We start from the raw sequence: 16,023 nt of genomic DNA on the forward strand, positions 1-16,023 counted from the left end.
ATGGCACAAAATCGGAGGCACACACATTAAAATTTCATCATGACTTGTAAAAAAATCTGTTCTAAAATTATTTACTTAACCAGGAGTTATCGTTTTCTTACAATGGGTCTTCATTAGTAGCTATTTGGAGTCATACTTTAAAGTATTTTTCGCATTAAGGAAAACTCTTGGCTAACAATATAGAACTGTGGACTTGGCATATGTGTCCTCGCTTTATTATACAAACATATTATCTCTGAAGAATATACCAACTTGCCATTTGGACTTTATGACAGGTGTGTATGCAAGCAAGTGAAGCATGACTCTAAATTCAATAAATAATCATTAAATTTTCTGAATATTATTATAGATGAAAAAACAGGATTCCCTATGTTGTTCCCTATTCCCCATTACGTTTTGTTTTTTTTTTTTTTTTGCTTAAACGGCTTTTCCCTAAACAAATGCCGAGAAGCCCTATAAGTTTGATGCTGTTATTGTTTGGTTATGATTGGACCCAAATACAAACAGGCTGAAAGCAGTGAGATGGTGGGTAAAAAATGAGAACTTACAAAACAAGGAAAAGGAACAAACTAGACTAGACATGAAGGTAATGAAAGAATCTAGCAGTGAGTGAGAGCAGATTTTAAACAGAGGATCTTAATTAATAATAGTCTCAACACTTCTCCCTTGCTTTTATTATTACTTTTTTATTTCACCTTTCCTCAGCCTGCCAATATGCTTCCCTTCACAGCTGTTTCCTATCACCTGATTTTCCTCTGCCCGCATTCTGCCCCAGGTGTTTGCCATTTGCCTCTAATTAGCTCTCCTGGTTGCTTTGTCATTTCCACCTCTGCCTCAGTATGTAAGCTCATCAGTACGTGTTGCTCTTCTGAGATACTGCTTACCTGCATAGTCACAAGAAATTTAGAGTTGGTAAATTTTGCGAAAGTAAACATCCGATGTTTACTTCGATGGTTACCAGTAAATGCACTCATCTCTTAGCAACAGATTAACAACAAATATTGTTATTGTTCAAAAACATAACAATGCTCTTCTGCTCTTTTGAAATACTACTTCTCTTGTACTACTTAACAAGAATTGTGCATTTGGTGAAGTTTTCAGAAAAGTGAGTTTTTTTGTTGTTGTTGTTTTGGTAAGTATGTTGTAAAACAGACATTTGATCACAAAAGTCAAAATCTGATGTTTACTTTGTGGTGCTTGATTACCAGAAAATAACCTCATCTCTTAGCAACAGATTAACAACAATTGGTATTGTTAAAAAAAAACGTAATATTCCTGCTTTTGAAATGCTACTTAACAGAACTGTGCATTTGGTGAATTTGGCAGAAAAGTGAGTTTTTTTTGTCGTTGTTGGTGAATATGTTATTAAACAGACATTCGACACAAAAGTAAAAATCTTATCTTCGTGGCACTTCATTAGCAGAAAACACACTCATCTTTTAGCAACAGATTAAGAACAAATGATAATAGCCTTAGGTGGTGCACTAAACTCAGAGGAGTATTGAGGCTTTTATTTTGAAATTCAGTCAGCTTCCTCCCACAGTCCAAAAACATGACTGTTAGGTTAATTGGCATTTCCAAATTGCCCCTAGGTGTGAGTGTGTGTGTGCATGGTTGTTTGTCCTGTGTGTCTCTGTGTTGCCCTGCGACAGACTGGCAACCTGTCCAGGGTGTACCCCGCCTCTCGCCCGGAACGTTAGCTGGAGATGGGCACCAGCAACCCTCCCGACCCCACTGAGGGACAAGGGTGCAGGAAAATGGATGGATGGAAATCTTGCTCGTTTTTTGTTAATTGCGTCATTTATATATTTGTTATACTTTTAAACATGCTAATGTGTTTGTTTCTCAAACACATTAGAAATGTTACCAAAGTTTTTACCTACTTTGGTAAAAACTGTACCAAAGTAGGGATTGCACTACTTGTAGCTACATATATTTACCAGAAGTAAAAAGTAACAGTCCAACAAACTACTCAAAAGCAAAAAAAGAAAAAAAATAATGATAAAAGGCAATTCAAGTATGTGTAACTGATCAGATGATCTGATTTAGTATTTAAAAGTGAATTTTTTTTTTACTTATACAGTTAAAACGGAGTAAAGTACTTGCAATGCCACGTAGTACGGCAAATTGACATTAAAATAAAGTTTGTGGAGCTAAAATAAGCTAAAATAGGTAGCTGTGTCCCTATCGCCACCATTTGTGTTTTTGCTTCCGTTAATGAAGATACTATTTTCAGAACTAGAACTTTCACTTGAGTAGTGATACTTTTATAAAAGTACTAAAGGAAAATTAACAAGTACTGTGCAGTAAAACTACTCCGAAAAGTTTTTTTTTTTCACCCCCATAAAGTGAATCAAGCAAATGTAAATTACTGTTACTTTATTTGTTACTACCCACTTATGATTTCAAATGAAAAGTCACAACTCACTGAGCTTTTGTCCAGGTCAGAGCTTCACAAATGAACTTCTGGCAAAACCGGTGGTCTGTGAGTTTCTATGCAAAATGGATCTCACTTAATCAAACTGGACAACCAAATTTGCTTGTAATTATGCTTATTTATGTATGAAAAGCCCTTTCAGTAACAGGAGTTGCATTTTGGAGGAGCTTTTTTTTTTTTTTAACGTGTCGCTGTGTCAGGTACAATAATTAATGAATGCGGGATAGTAATCACCCCCTTCTGCAGAATATCTCTAAAAGACAGCCTTATTTTAGGACCTCCTCAAAGGCAAGTGTAGCGGTTAAATTGGGTATGTTGTGGAACCCGCCCGGTGCCAGGTGCCCTCCCTCCTCCAGCCGGCCATCCAGCGGCTCGTCTGGGCAGTGCAGCTCAGAGCGCAGCAGCATCCCGCGGCTCCGCTCCGCTCCGCTCGCCTCTTCCTCTGCCTTTTTCTTCCTCCAGCAGCCTCCACGTCTGTTTGAATGTGTGCAGCTCGGGATGTGACCGCATTCTGGCTGCTGCGTTTCCACAGGAAAAAAATCGAAACAAACTAAGAAAAAAAAAAAGAAAAGAAAAGAAAACAAAGCTCAGCTCTCTCTGTGTTTTCCGACCGTCTTTTTTTTTTTTTTTTTTTGCTGCTCTTACTGTCTTTTGCCGACAGTGATAAAGAGAGCAGGTACACCTATTTGTCTATTTTGCCAAATTCTCACGAGTCGCGGTTTTTTTTTTCTTCTCTCTTTCATCACAGATGTTATGTCAACACTTTTTTGGGTGGTGTGGGGTGGGGAAAGAGGAGGGGATGGGTTGGACTCTCGGTTCTAACGGAATTCTTGTGGGCTCTTTTGGTGTCTTATCTCTCTTTCAGTAAAAATCGGGGGTCCCTGTTTTTTTTGTTTTTGGAATAAGAACATAAGCATTGCTGTTTTCTGACTTTGAGACAGAAGAGAGGAGAGACTCCTTAGGAATTTCCCAAGGAATTTATCCGGACGGCTCCGGTAAGTACACCTTTTCACATGCATACGCTCTGTAAAATCAAGCACGCAAAAAAATGAGTACAATAATAAAACAATGCGCATTTGTTTTGCGTTCTGTTTTAATTACAGTCACCGGAGCTTTATGTTCTCCTGCCTGGGTGCATAGTAAGTAACAGCTACTTTTCCCCCTCTCTAAATGGCTCCCTGTTAATGAGAGGAGCAGTTGTGCATTTGTTTGGATGTAGATTTTATTTAACAATGCTGCGTTCCGGATGGGGTCGAGACATTTTCAGCAGCATGGTCAAGTAATTAGTGCAAGCACTGTTTTGCTCCGTAGTTTTTTTATTTTATTTTTTGCTTCTTTTGTTTTTTTGTTCTCCCTCAAACATGCAGAGAAGACGTAAAAAAAATGGCTGGAATTGCTGTTGTTGGGAAAGTTTGTTTAATTTTCTCGGATGGTTGTTGCTGTGTGAGTGGTCTGAGAAAATTAAGTCCCAACTCAGGTAATGCAGACTGTGGGTGGGCTGTGACTCACCCAGTTTACTTTTTTTTTTTTTTTTTTCCCGCTCTCAACTGTCAGGTTTTGACTGACTGACAGCGGATCATGCGCAGTAGGTGTCACCACAAGCCCGCTTTTTTCTTCTTCTTCTTTGTAGTTGGTCTATAATTAGACACTCAGCTGCTAATTTATTCAACCTGCTTTCTTCTGCTTTAGATTTACTGGTTTAGATCTTGTAAATGTGTGTATTGGTAAATGTTCTCTTACCTGCATTGGAGAAACAATGACGGCAGTTGAAGGCTAAGAGCTTCTCCTGGCGTGTCTGGCTCTGTTCTTATAAGCAGCTGGTGTCCTGCATGTTTTAAATTCTCCCCTGGTACAGACAATCTGAATTAAATTAAAGGTTAATTAACAGAATTCTGCAGAAACTTAATGACACACCGAGGAGTTAATTCAGCCATTCATCTGGGTGGGTGTGCTGAGGTAGGAATTCATCTGAAACATGCCAGACTGGAGCTGGACACCCCTGAGCTAATCAGAGGTACAGCCTCTGTTTTGGCTGGTTTCCTCTTCCTCAATGTAAAGCAGCTGAAAATGTTTGACACAGCTGTGCTTTTTAAGAAAGCATTATTTTGTTCTAAAATGCGTCTACATATGTAAATGGCTCATGTAGGGTAGAGTTTGAATGTCTTTGGTGTAAAAGTAGAAGTTCTTGTAGACGTGAATAGGATTTTAGATTAACGAGCATAAAAAAAACGAGCATAAAAATCTGAAAGCATCAATACAGCCAGACTTGAACTCCAGATCTTTTTATTACCTGTACACTTTCCATATGCTTCATGTGTATGAGACAGTTTTATTGTCATTCTCCTATTTCTTTCACTTAAAAACCCAAATTAAGCTCTTTACTATTTAATTTATTTATATTTTAAACTGGGGAATAGTCCATCTGCTTTCTTATGAGAAGTACGGTGAATTAATGGGATCAGTTGCTGCCATTGTATAAAACTGTACTGGTTCGAGTTGGAAATTATCATTTGTGTTGAGAAATGCCATTTTGATGGTTTTGAAACTCTAGTGATGTCCAGAAAGCAATAATGTTGATGCCCACCCTAAATAACTGCAATGTTTAATGACGTCCAAGATAACGATGAGTTTCCAACAGTAAAGCACAAATATGTAAGAATTTTGTCACTTCATTTTTAAGTTGGCTCTGAAATGAACAAAAAGACCACCTCTTTCTGCACATTGATATTAATGCAGTAATATCACAACTAAAAAAGATAATTACTTTAGTAATCAAATTCAGCTGTGAGTTTTGCTTCAGGACTGCAAGACACAGATTTTCACATTTCAATATCTTAAATGTCCATCATTAGATTCCTTTTAGACCAAGTAGCTTTGCTTTATCTAAACTGTGATCAAATATATAAATCTGGGTTATTTTTAGACGTAGCATTACGTCACGTTTAACTTTTTGTAGCCTCTGTTAAAATCAGGTCTGCTCCACAATGAGACGTGACGGAAAGTGTCACGATGGATTTGTATAAAAGTGAAGAAAATGTCAAATTAGTGGAAGGCAGTCTGCTAGTTAGATGTGTCGCCTTTAGATTTCCAATCAGTTGACCAGTAAATGCTGTTTACCGGTCTGTTGTGAAAGTGTCATCTGTCCAAAAAAGCCATGCATTTCAGCTTTAGAAACTCTTGAGTTTTAAATGGCTAATGTAGCTAAAAAGGGGCTGTCCATTGGGCTACCATATGGTAGCTGCTTCTTAAGGACTGCTTGTGATTTCACCTCACACCATTTCCACCCTAAGTGAAGCCACTGGGAGTCTTTATCCCATTGATGCCAATTGGTAAAAACTCCACACATGCCAAGGATTACATTGACAGTATTGGCGGAAACGGCCAAATTAAATGTCTTGCGCATGTGCTAAATTCAAATCTAGTTATATATTTTAATATGATATTTTTTAGTATATATTCTTCTTTTTACATCATTTTAAGTGAACTTAGAGCAACAAGGGGGTTACAGAGTCTATCAGCCTATACTGCTGAGGAGTGATTCATATGTAGCCAATTACCCATGATTTGCAGTCATACTTTGCTTCTGAGAAAGCAAAAAAAAAAAAAAAACCCTCCTAAAAGGCGAGATAATGAACTGAAAAGTTTGTGTGGTTCAGTGTTTTTGTGGCAAGCTGAGCTGAAGAGCAGCAATTGCAAATGAGGTCCAAGGGCAGCACACTCACAGCCAGACAGATGCGTCTTCCCTGGCCAGTGTAGAGTGACAGAGGGCTAAGTGAGCATGACCATCGAGGAGATGCAATGGCATTACAGTCTGCCAGTCAGGAGGCATGCGAGAGATGGGCTACTGTTGCATTTCTAAAGAAATTAAACAACAACACAGGAAACAGATATGAGGACACATGCTTGGTTGATTTTTAGATTTGAAAAATGTTGCTTTCAGCACTACAGATGTGGCTCTGTCTGCCATTAATATTAAAACACTTTGATTACGCATTATGAACAAACGGCTAATTTTTCAACGCACCGTTGCCAAATCGAACCACGGCAGATGGATGTGCCAGCAGTTTCCTCTTTTTGCACAATAAATGGTAGCTGACAAAAATACTGGAAGACTACAGTTTTTCAGGTCAGGTATCCTCGAGTTTAAGGGCACAAAGTAATTTAGTGGTGCTCAATGAACCTGCTTCATAGCTTTCCAGCTCTGTTCACAGTGAACAACATTTTCTGAGAACATTCTGTCATTCCGTTTCATTTGTTCAAATCTCCAAAATAAAAATATAAATTCAGTGAATCCACTTTTGGTACCAGTGGGGACCTTGTGCTGAAGCTGTGAGATGATCTGGTTGTGTACACCCACCCACTGTGACTCCCAAGAACCACAGCTAGGAGAGTGAGAAAGATGCGTCTCTGCAAATCAAGTTCTTTTGTTAATTATCCCTTAACATCTGGGTGCTCTGGGGTTGACAGAATGCAGAGTTAACTATGCTTCATGTGACATAATCCAAGCAACTGCTGAAATTGAAATGGGACTATCCCAACACCTGATCAGTTTGATTTTCATTAATTTATTTTATTTTTAGAAATGCACCAATCAAGCTTTTACTGCCCTGTTCTTATTTTCCTCAATGATCTGACTGACTTTGATTTTAACCATTACATATTTTCCAAATTTGACCATTCTGTCTCCTTGATGGAAGTAGAAAATAAGGAAATTACAAAGAAAAATCCTCATTAATCCACCAAAACGAATGTTCATGACTGCATTTAACCCTTGTGCGTGCGAGGACTGAGGCAAACGTGGAGGACTGTATCAAATGATACAAGTTTTACGTGTGCGGGGTCGGTTGGACACAAGGGTTAATTAATAGGAAAAAAAAACAGTTTTTCTGTAAATGACCTACCAATCACGGATCAGAGTCCATCAATGATGGTAATTCCCAAAAGTTTTCAGGCTATTTTTTTCCTGTACATAGTCCAATTTGACAGTTTGAAGTTGATGTATTTCATTTCTATGTTCTTGAGAAACATGTAAAAACTGCCCAGTCAAGTGCAAAAATGAAAGAAAAAAAGAAAAGGTGAATGCACTTAATCTTCAAGAAAAGTATTGGCTTGTCATCCCTTTGTTTGTGATGAAAAGAGCATCTTGATTGCGGTCCAGGGCTCAGAAAGCCGAGTCGCCCACTCCCATGGGCCGCTTTATAATGAGGATACGCTGTCAGATAATTAGATACACCTGGCGCAGGCGTTTTCAGGAAATTTTTGATTCATCCAAAAATAAAATGCCTGTGCCTGCCAACATGAAAGCAGGGAGGGGAGGGGGTATCTCCCGCTATCACATCGCCTCCCCGCTCACAGAGGCAATGTTTTATTTATTTATCCACATCTTAGTGCGCTCTTGGATAAGGCGAGGCTTCATTTTGTAATAGCTGGAGCATTTGGTGCCAAAGTTTCTCGTCTCTCTTGCAGAGCTCTCTCAGAAGGGCGCCGTTGTCCCTCTGTGGACACAGTCCCTAAAACTGAATGTTCTGGTGGTGCTAAATATACCAGCTCTTCCTGGCTGCACAACACAAGATTCATCTCGCATTTCTCATCCAAAGACAGTTGTATGACAAAATAAATCCAGCTCCAAATAGATGTGGGTAAACAAGCATGTCGGATGGCTTCAGAGAGTGCTGCTTGCACACAGGTGTGTAGACGGGAAGAGGTCCATATCAGAGGTGGATTTTGGTGTAATGATATGCTAGCTGTCCCTTCTTTCCTCATGTAACATTTTAAATACTGACACACAATGCTGCTGGAAGGTCACAATTGAGCAGACATTTCCTTCGCACACCGTATGCAGTGAGCTCTAAATGCCTTGCTGAATTCCATGCAGCACACAAACACAAAGAGCCGTTTCACAAGCTGATGTACTCAAACACAAACTTGAAAATGTTCCGCTTTTGGTGTTTACTAATAGATCTTCAAAATTCCTTTTCTTGTGCATTGTGCTTGATTAGACCAATAACTTGGTTATACAATAAACACTCTTTAGGTTTGCTATAGAATAGAAAGAAGCCATCATTGCCGCTCGTACAGACTTGAGGCAGATGACCTAGTGGGAACAAGTTATAAAATACTCATGGAGGCTAATCATGTTGGGGCTCTATGGGCCTTCCAATCGAAAACTTGGAAATCATCACCAAAGATTGGTGTTTTTCTATTTCATGCTTTTACAGTTTTGGTTGGTTTGTATCGAACATTTTCTCGCACTAGATGGGGATGTTTTTATTTATTTATTTATTTATTTATTTTTAAATGACAATCTAATAGTCAATTAGGAAGAATGGACATGTAGATACCAAATAGGACGTTCAGTCAAATTGTTTGTAAAAAGTCATTCTCATATTGTACACAGTTAAACACCAAATTATTTAATTGATTTGGCTGATTTAAACCATTTAAATCAGCCAAATCCATAGGTGATTTAGGTTTAAAATTATCTTTAAATTTGACCAATATGTCTCTTCTAACTGGAAGTATCAAGATTTTGGAGCAGCCCATCATCAAAATAGGAGTGAAAACATACACAAGACCTGTTAGCAGCAATATGAATGGTTTTATTGCTGTAATGCTAAAAAAAAATTTGCTTTGGTTACTGGGAAGGGGGCCATTTTTTTATTTTAGTTTTATAAAACAGAGTTTTTATTTTTAGAAAAGTTATACTCCCTTTACATAGTATGTCTTTTGAGACACACCGGTCTCATTAGCCCTCAGAAACAAACTTTTTGGTTAAATATCAATGATTTTACATTTTTAAAAAAAAGTTTGGGCTTAAATGTAAGAAACTGATCAACCAGTTATCCACTATCTTTAGGAATAGAGTATAATATCAAAACATGAAACTATACCTGGATAAAAACTAAATTAGGTGCCATCCAAAACACCATCATATTGTGTGCTGCCAACGTTAATGGTGTAGATCTTTTTTTTAAGTTCTGTGAAGTTATTAATAGACTCACATGTAGTAGAAGGATATTGTTTACTCTTTGGATGACTTGAAGTTAATCTGTGATCATATTCTTGAACCTCAGTCAGTTTTGGTGTCCAAACCCACAGAGTATTGGCAAATAAAAATTAGCTGCATTCAATTTCTCCACGACTAAATGACAGCTTCAAACAGGAATTGAATGAAATCCCTCTTATAATTCCCCTGCCAGCCTATGCATCTAAATTGCTTTATACTGATGTTTGAAATAGCTTTTGTTTCTGCCATCCGATATTGTCACAGTCACCGTGTTGGAGCACAGATGCTAAGAAACCCTATTTGCTTCGACTAAAATACAGAAATAAATTCCCTGAGGTTGAGTGACCAGAAATGGGCAATGCTTAATACTCATCGTTGTTTATTGTGTGGCAAGGTAATGTGCTAATTCTACAAACGCACATCAGACCCTCAAAATGTGTGATGTAGTTGCATTTGCGAAGGTTATTCATTAACTAATTTGAAGCAATCTGAGTAGAACAAAGATCAGAGAAAATGTATATTGTATCTGGTGCCGATTTTAGTTCTGACGAGAAACGGGTTATTTCTTTATCAACCATTTTATATATACCACTCCATTTTGACAGTGTTTTATTGCATATAGCTGACAGCATATACAGTCATGGCCAAAAGTTTTGAGAATGACACAAATATTATATTTTCACATAATCTGCTGCCCTCTGGTTTTCATGTGTGTATGCCAGATGTTTTCATCACATACAGAAATACAATTGCAATCATATTATGAGTAACAATAGCTTTTATTAACAGAATGAGTTAACACAGCAAGTCAATATTTACAGTATTGACCCCTCTTCTTCAGGACCTCTGCAATTCTCCCTGGCATACTCTCAATCAACGTTTGGACCAAATTCTGACTGATAGCAGTCCATTCTTGCACAATCAATGCTTGCATTTTGTCAGAATTCCTAGGGTTTGTCCACCCGTCTCTTGATGATTGACCACAAGTTTTCAATGGGATTAAGATCTGGAGAGTTTTCAGGCCATGGACCCAAAATCTCTTATGTTTTGTTCCCTGAGCCAGTTAGTTATCACCTTTGCTTTATGGCAAAGTGCTCCATCATGCTGGAAAAGACATTGTTCATCACCAAACTGCTCTTGGACGGCTGGGAGAAGTTGCTCTCGGAGGACATTCTGGTACCATTCTTTATTCATGGCTGTGTTTTTAGACCAGACTGTGAGAGAGCTGACTCCCTTGGCTGAGAAGCAACCCCACACATGAATGGTTTCAGGATGCTTTACAGTTGGCATGAGACAAGACTGGTGGTAGCGCTCACCTCATCTTCTCCGAACAAGCTGTTTTCCAGATGTCTCAAACAATCGAAAAGGGGATTCATCAGAGAAAATGACTTTACCCCAGTCCTCAGCAGTCCACTCCCTGTACCTTTTGCAGAATATCAGTCTGTCCCTGATATTTTTCCTGGAGAGAAGTGGCTTCTTTGCTGCCCTCCTTGAGACCAGGCCTTGCTCCAAGAGTCTCCGCCTCACATTGCGTGCAGATGCACTCACACCTGCCTGCTGCCATTCCTGAGCAAGCTCTGCACTGCTGGTAGCCCGATCCCGCAGCTGAAACACTTTTAAGAGATGGTCCTGGCGCTTGCTGGTCTTTCTTGGGCGCCCTGGAGCCTTTTTGGCAACAATGGAACCTCTCTCCTTGAAGTTCTTGATGATGCAATAGATTGTTGACTGAGGTGCATCCTTTCTAGCTGCGATACTTTTTGTGTAGTGCAATGATGACTGCACGTGTTTCTTTAGAGATAACCATGGTTCACAGAAGAGAAACAATGATGCCAAGCACCAGCCTCTTTTTAAAGTGTCCAGTGGTGTCATTCTTACTTAATCATGACAGATTGATCTGGCTTGTATTCCAGTGTTCTTTCAAAGACCATAAGACATGCAAACTGAAATTATATGCATTAATTAAAAGGAAAAGAAACACACTTCCCTGTTTTCCTCACCTCTCTTTGTGTGTTTCTACACGAGAATTAAAATGAGTGTGATTACATTTTAATAATCATTTTAGGTAAAATAACTAATATTATTGCAGTATGTGATATTTTAGTAATAATGATAGATAAAGAAAATCGTATACCATAATTTCTGTTTTCAATATTGTTGTAAGGACAGACATTGTAGTATTTTTGCTTACCATTTAAACCCTACAAAAACCAGGCCCACTGCAGACATTGTGTTTGGATGTTAATTTGTTTCAGACAGCTCTCTGTCAGTGATAGGTGCTTGCTAAAAACATGATATAGTTTTAAAAGAGCAAATATCAGTTTAACCTTACAACATTTTAGTAAGCTACAAGTGCTGTACCATGGTTTGGTATTTTATCTCCAGCCATGGAAATGCTTTGGCAATCCTGTGCTGTCTAGCACCTCGCGAGAGCTCCAGAGGTTCTGGTATGTTGTGTATTGACAGCCGAGTCTATTGGGATTTGGAGGCAAAGAAGAAAACAGAGGAATAATGCAGGCAAGCTGGAGCCAGGGTACTCTGCACAGTTCGATGCTGCTGCCTCTAAACGACAAGAACAAGAGAAATCAATTAGACCTACTTCGGTTGCTATCCAAGGGACTTCCACCATTGGAAAGAGTAGAGAGAATCAAAGTGTTTGGCAAAAACAAAGGAGCAGAGGACAAAAGTAAACTCAAGTAACAGTTTTGTTTTGTTCTCAGACTAGCTGTTGACCTCAAAACAACTTTAAATTTCTCAGTTTTCACTTCTTGGAATTTTCCCACATTTTTATTTTTATTTTTTTTAAACCTGATCTGATGCAAGCCTTTTCTCTCATGGTTTCTTCGGTTCGGTTTATGAAACAAGATGGGGAGGTGAAGTCGTTCCCTGTATTTGATAGAGGTTTCAAAGGAAATTCTTTAGTCTCAGTTCCATTAGCCCTCGCGTATCGTTTGGCTTATGTACCTGATTTATTTTAAACCACCAGGAGGTCACTGTCAATAACATTTTCATTCCATAACATGACAGACGCAGCAGTACTGCTTTGCCAAGTAAAAATGTAATATCTAGCCATAGCTGTACAGCTATAAAGCTCGTATTTAAACAGGATTTAGATTTACTGAAGTCTTCACTTGGTTTTATAGGAAAGAAAATGTCCTTCAAGTCTAAAGGAAGAAATTTAAATCCAAAATTGGAAAAAGTCCAACTATGGGATCAGTGAGACTTGAATCCACAGGATATAATTTATTAATCATGTTTTAAAGCCGGCTAAACTACAGTCTGAATGTAATGGGCAAATGTGGGGTGTCTTAGTAAATACTGAAATAACTGGCGTCTGCTTCTAAATGTGACCACAGGAACTTTCAGTGTAGTGTTGCAAGCTTATTTTCCAAAAGAGGTGGAAGTAATCAAAAGGTTTATGCAGATAATGTGGTTTGCATATTTTATTAAGTGCATCTTAGACATATACTGTAAATACAGCTTCGAGGCTGAGAGCGCATGGCATGAATTTCGCCAACCTGAGGCTTCATTGTCTTTGATCCGAGTGAAAAGGGACAGTTTTGATCAAGCCCTACCTTGAACATTTTAAAGCAAATCCCTGACAAGATCAGCAGCTCTTGGGCTGTGCAAAGTGTAATCTCCACACAAGGGGGAATGTGGACGTCCCCTGGAAGGGTGTTGAAGCCTATTACATTGTGCATATTAAAGTCTTTTCCTCCTATCTATCTTGATGAATATCTAGGACATGGTGGACAGGGGATGGGGTGGTGTTTTATAGAGTGGGAATTTAATTTAACAAAGGTGCCTGTCTGATAGTTTTTAAACGACTATGATTCCAAGTTGACTGCAGTTTAACGGCTCTGGGTGGATTACAAGAATTGGAGTTCAGTCCTTGTTACTGTCTTAACAACCAAATGAGTATTTTATGGTTTGAGGGACACTGAAAGCTTATAAAGACTGTCGGTAAACATGTCTGCTGAAATTGGGCTAAACGCAATTTGCATGCAAAAGTTAAACGGACATGTATGTCTCGTTTAAAAGGTAAGCCAAACCTCATGATCAAGTCAGTCAAGTTTGACTGACTTCATAGAAGAAGTACTTTAGTTTTTGGGCATATTGATTTTTTAGCTTTTATTTGGAATTTATGCATTAAAACAACTCCAAAGATGATTTGGACACATTCTTAAAAGTAGGGGTTGGAACGGGGGTTGAGAGAGAAACGACGTAGAAGCAGTTTTTTGATCTTTATATCATGTCATGTTATTCCATCAAGCTGTGAGGTGTCTTTCTGTTTCTGACATACAGAAAACATACCATTATTATGCTCCATCTGAACATCAAAAACATGGAAACCCACATAAGAGTTTAAACAAACTTACAGCCATCACCATAGCCCCAATAATCACCATAGCCCCAATATCTATAACCACATCCCCAGATATTAACAAATAACTTTTGAAAATTCAGGCTCTGACATCACCATGTTTTTGAAAATATGTATCTGTTTGTGAAACAATTTGCATCCATACAGGCACTGTAATTTCTGCTAGAATAATTTGTGTTTTTAAATACCCATACAAAATTCAAAGGCTAAAGAGTATTCTACAACAGTGGCAGCTCTTTCCCCCCATAAACGTTTCCTATTTTTTCATACTTTGAATTTTAATGTGATCAAAATAAACACAGAAAACAGGCTGTGGAAAAACCAATAATAAAGGTTGTTTTTGTTTCCAGCAAAGATGAACATTGGGCATGCATAAAGTAGGGTGCACATTGTCATTTATAATTGCCATTGACCAGTCTTTTGGTTACCGTGTTCCACAAAATGAAGTGCTAGTGGACAGGAGGCACAAATACTGCAGAAAGTGTTCAATGGTGAAAATATCAATGGGACATAACCTGAATTTGCTAAAGTATTTAATAAAAAAATAAAAAAAACACGCACACACATTCACTGGCATGTCCAGTAAGATAGGAATGTAACTTTGGACTTTTTAAAAATTTAAACTAGTTTTTGCATCCAGTCAGGGTCATTGTTTCTATTTTCCGATTTTAATCAGCAACTACGTTAATTAACTTTTTACTGATCAGGGCTGTGGTTTTGCACCACTCAGTGATTTCTGGATTCCACTCTCACTGCACATCCACAGTTGACTTTAAGTGTCCAGTAAAAGTGAACATAAGAAAAGAAGCAGTTCCAACCTGTTAAAATTTAGTTTGGCATTTAGCACAACTTCCAGACATGAGTTATGCGCTTCAGTAAAGTTTTTATGTAAACGAAGCGATATGAACTAAACCGTTTGGGTTTATTGCCATCTAAATTTAGTCAAAGATCAAGGCGAGATGAGGTCTATGATCTAGACTCGGCGTTGAAATTGGCATCTCTTGCCCTTTTAGAAAGATAAAACTGAAGATTTAAAACGGGAAGATGGACCCGTATTCTCGTGAAATGGGCACCATTGTAGCACAACCCCCAAAACTTGTTTCATCTGTAATCCTGTGTGTGATACCGCTGTCCCCTGAAAGAGCACACAAAGTAAACACAGCACACACTCCTCCCACTCAGCCCTCCTGTAGGTTTGGCTGTGGGTGCTCAGCAGATCCCTCGGCATCACGGCAGAATAACAATGAGGGTTTTGGAAGGGATCAGTTCCCCAGCACAGAGTCATACTGGGTAGGGTTTTGTGTAAGACCCGGGATTCCTCAGCTTACTGCCAGTTTAAGATGACAAACAAATGGTAGCGAAAAGTTCAGAGTCGCCGGGGGTGAGGGGGAGTCGGTTTGCATCCCCTCATGCAACCCCTGTTGCTTCACACAGAAAACAGCTTCCCCTCTGTTCCTGCCTGGTTATGTGTTGTTGTGGCTTGTGATATCGGGTCTCATGCGTATCCATGCAGGCTGGTGTGCGTTTCCTCACAATTCGTTGGTTCTGCAAACCCGTTTCCCACTTTGAAGCCTCTGCATGCCGTTATCCTCCACCTTCCTCCCTTTGTTTTCCTCATCATATGATCCAATGAAAGAGGCTGGGATCTGTCAAAATCAGTCCTTTCTTCTGTCTGGCCTGTCAGCTTTTTTTTTCCTTTTTTTCTTTTACGTCTGCCAGAGAGATTCACTCAACCCTGACACACCAGCACCTCCTAAACATGTCAAAACGAGGTTGACATGTTGGCCTTTCTAATGATACGGTTTATGTTGTGATCAGCAGCTTCTTTTTCTTCATTTCTTCATTATCTAGATCATGATGTCACAAACTTGATGGGCAAGGTTGTTTGTTTTTTTGTTTAGTTTTTTAAAAAGATTTCTAAGCAGAACTTAATTAGGTTAAAATTTGACATATAACCTGAAACAAACTGGATGTGTATTTTGAATTATTTGTATTTTTGATCAAATAAAATCCTAGTGAGACCTTTAAAATAGCTTTGGTGTGGCAATTAAGAAACATGTAAATAAAAAGAGATTTATATTTACATGTTTAATTGTCAAAAATGATATATATAAAGTATTGACCAGAGAAATGTGAGGGAACCCTGAATTTCACTAAAGTTTTTGAGCTGAAAAGGTGGTAAACGCACACATAAAAAAA

The 16,023-nt window shown here is 38.6% G+C and overlaps 1 protein-coding gene across 38 annotated transcripts in view; it reads left to right on the forward strand.

The window, feature by feature from the left end:
- Positions 1-2,811: 2,811 nt before the first annotated feature.
- Positions 2,812-16,023, forward strand: part of LOC103480676 (protein tyrosine phosphatase receptor type D) — a 456,187-nt gene continuing 442,975 nt past the window's right edge. For 12 of the 38 annotated variants that reach the window (XM_008435746.2, XM_008435761.2, XM_008435766.2 and 9 more), the window contains exons 1-3: positions 2,813-3,113; positions 3,303-3,432; positions 3,541-3,576. The gene's annotated coding sequence lies outside the window, so the exon portion shown is untranslated. Of the gene's footprint in view, positions 3,114-3,302; positions 3,433-3,540; positions 3,577-16,023 lie in introns of all 38 variants that reach the window. The other 26 variants (XM_008435747.2, XM_008435754.2, XM_008435753.2 and 23 more) reach the window with 4 other exon arrangements.

This window comes from Poecilia reticulata, linkage group LG18 (assembly GCF_000633615.1).
Source record: "Poecilia reticulata strain Guanapo linkage group LG18, Guppy_female_1.0+MT, whole genome shotgun sequence".
Classification (NCBI taxonomy): Eukaryota; Metazoa; Chordata; class Actinopteri; order Cyprinodontiformes; family Poeciliidae; genus Poecilia; species Poecilia reticulata.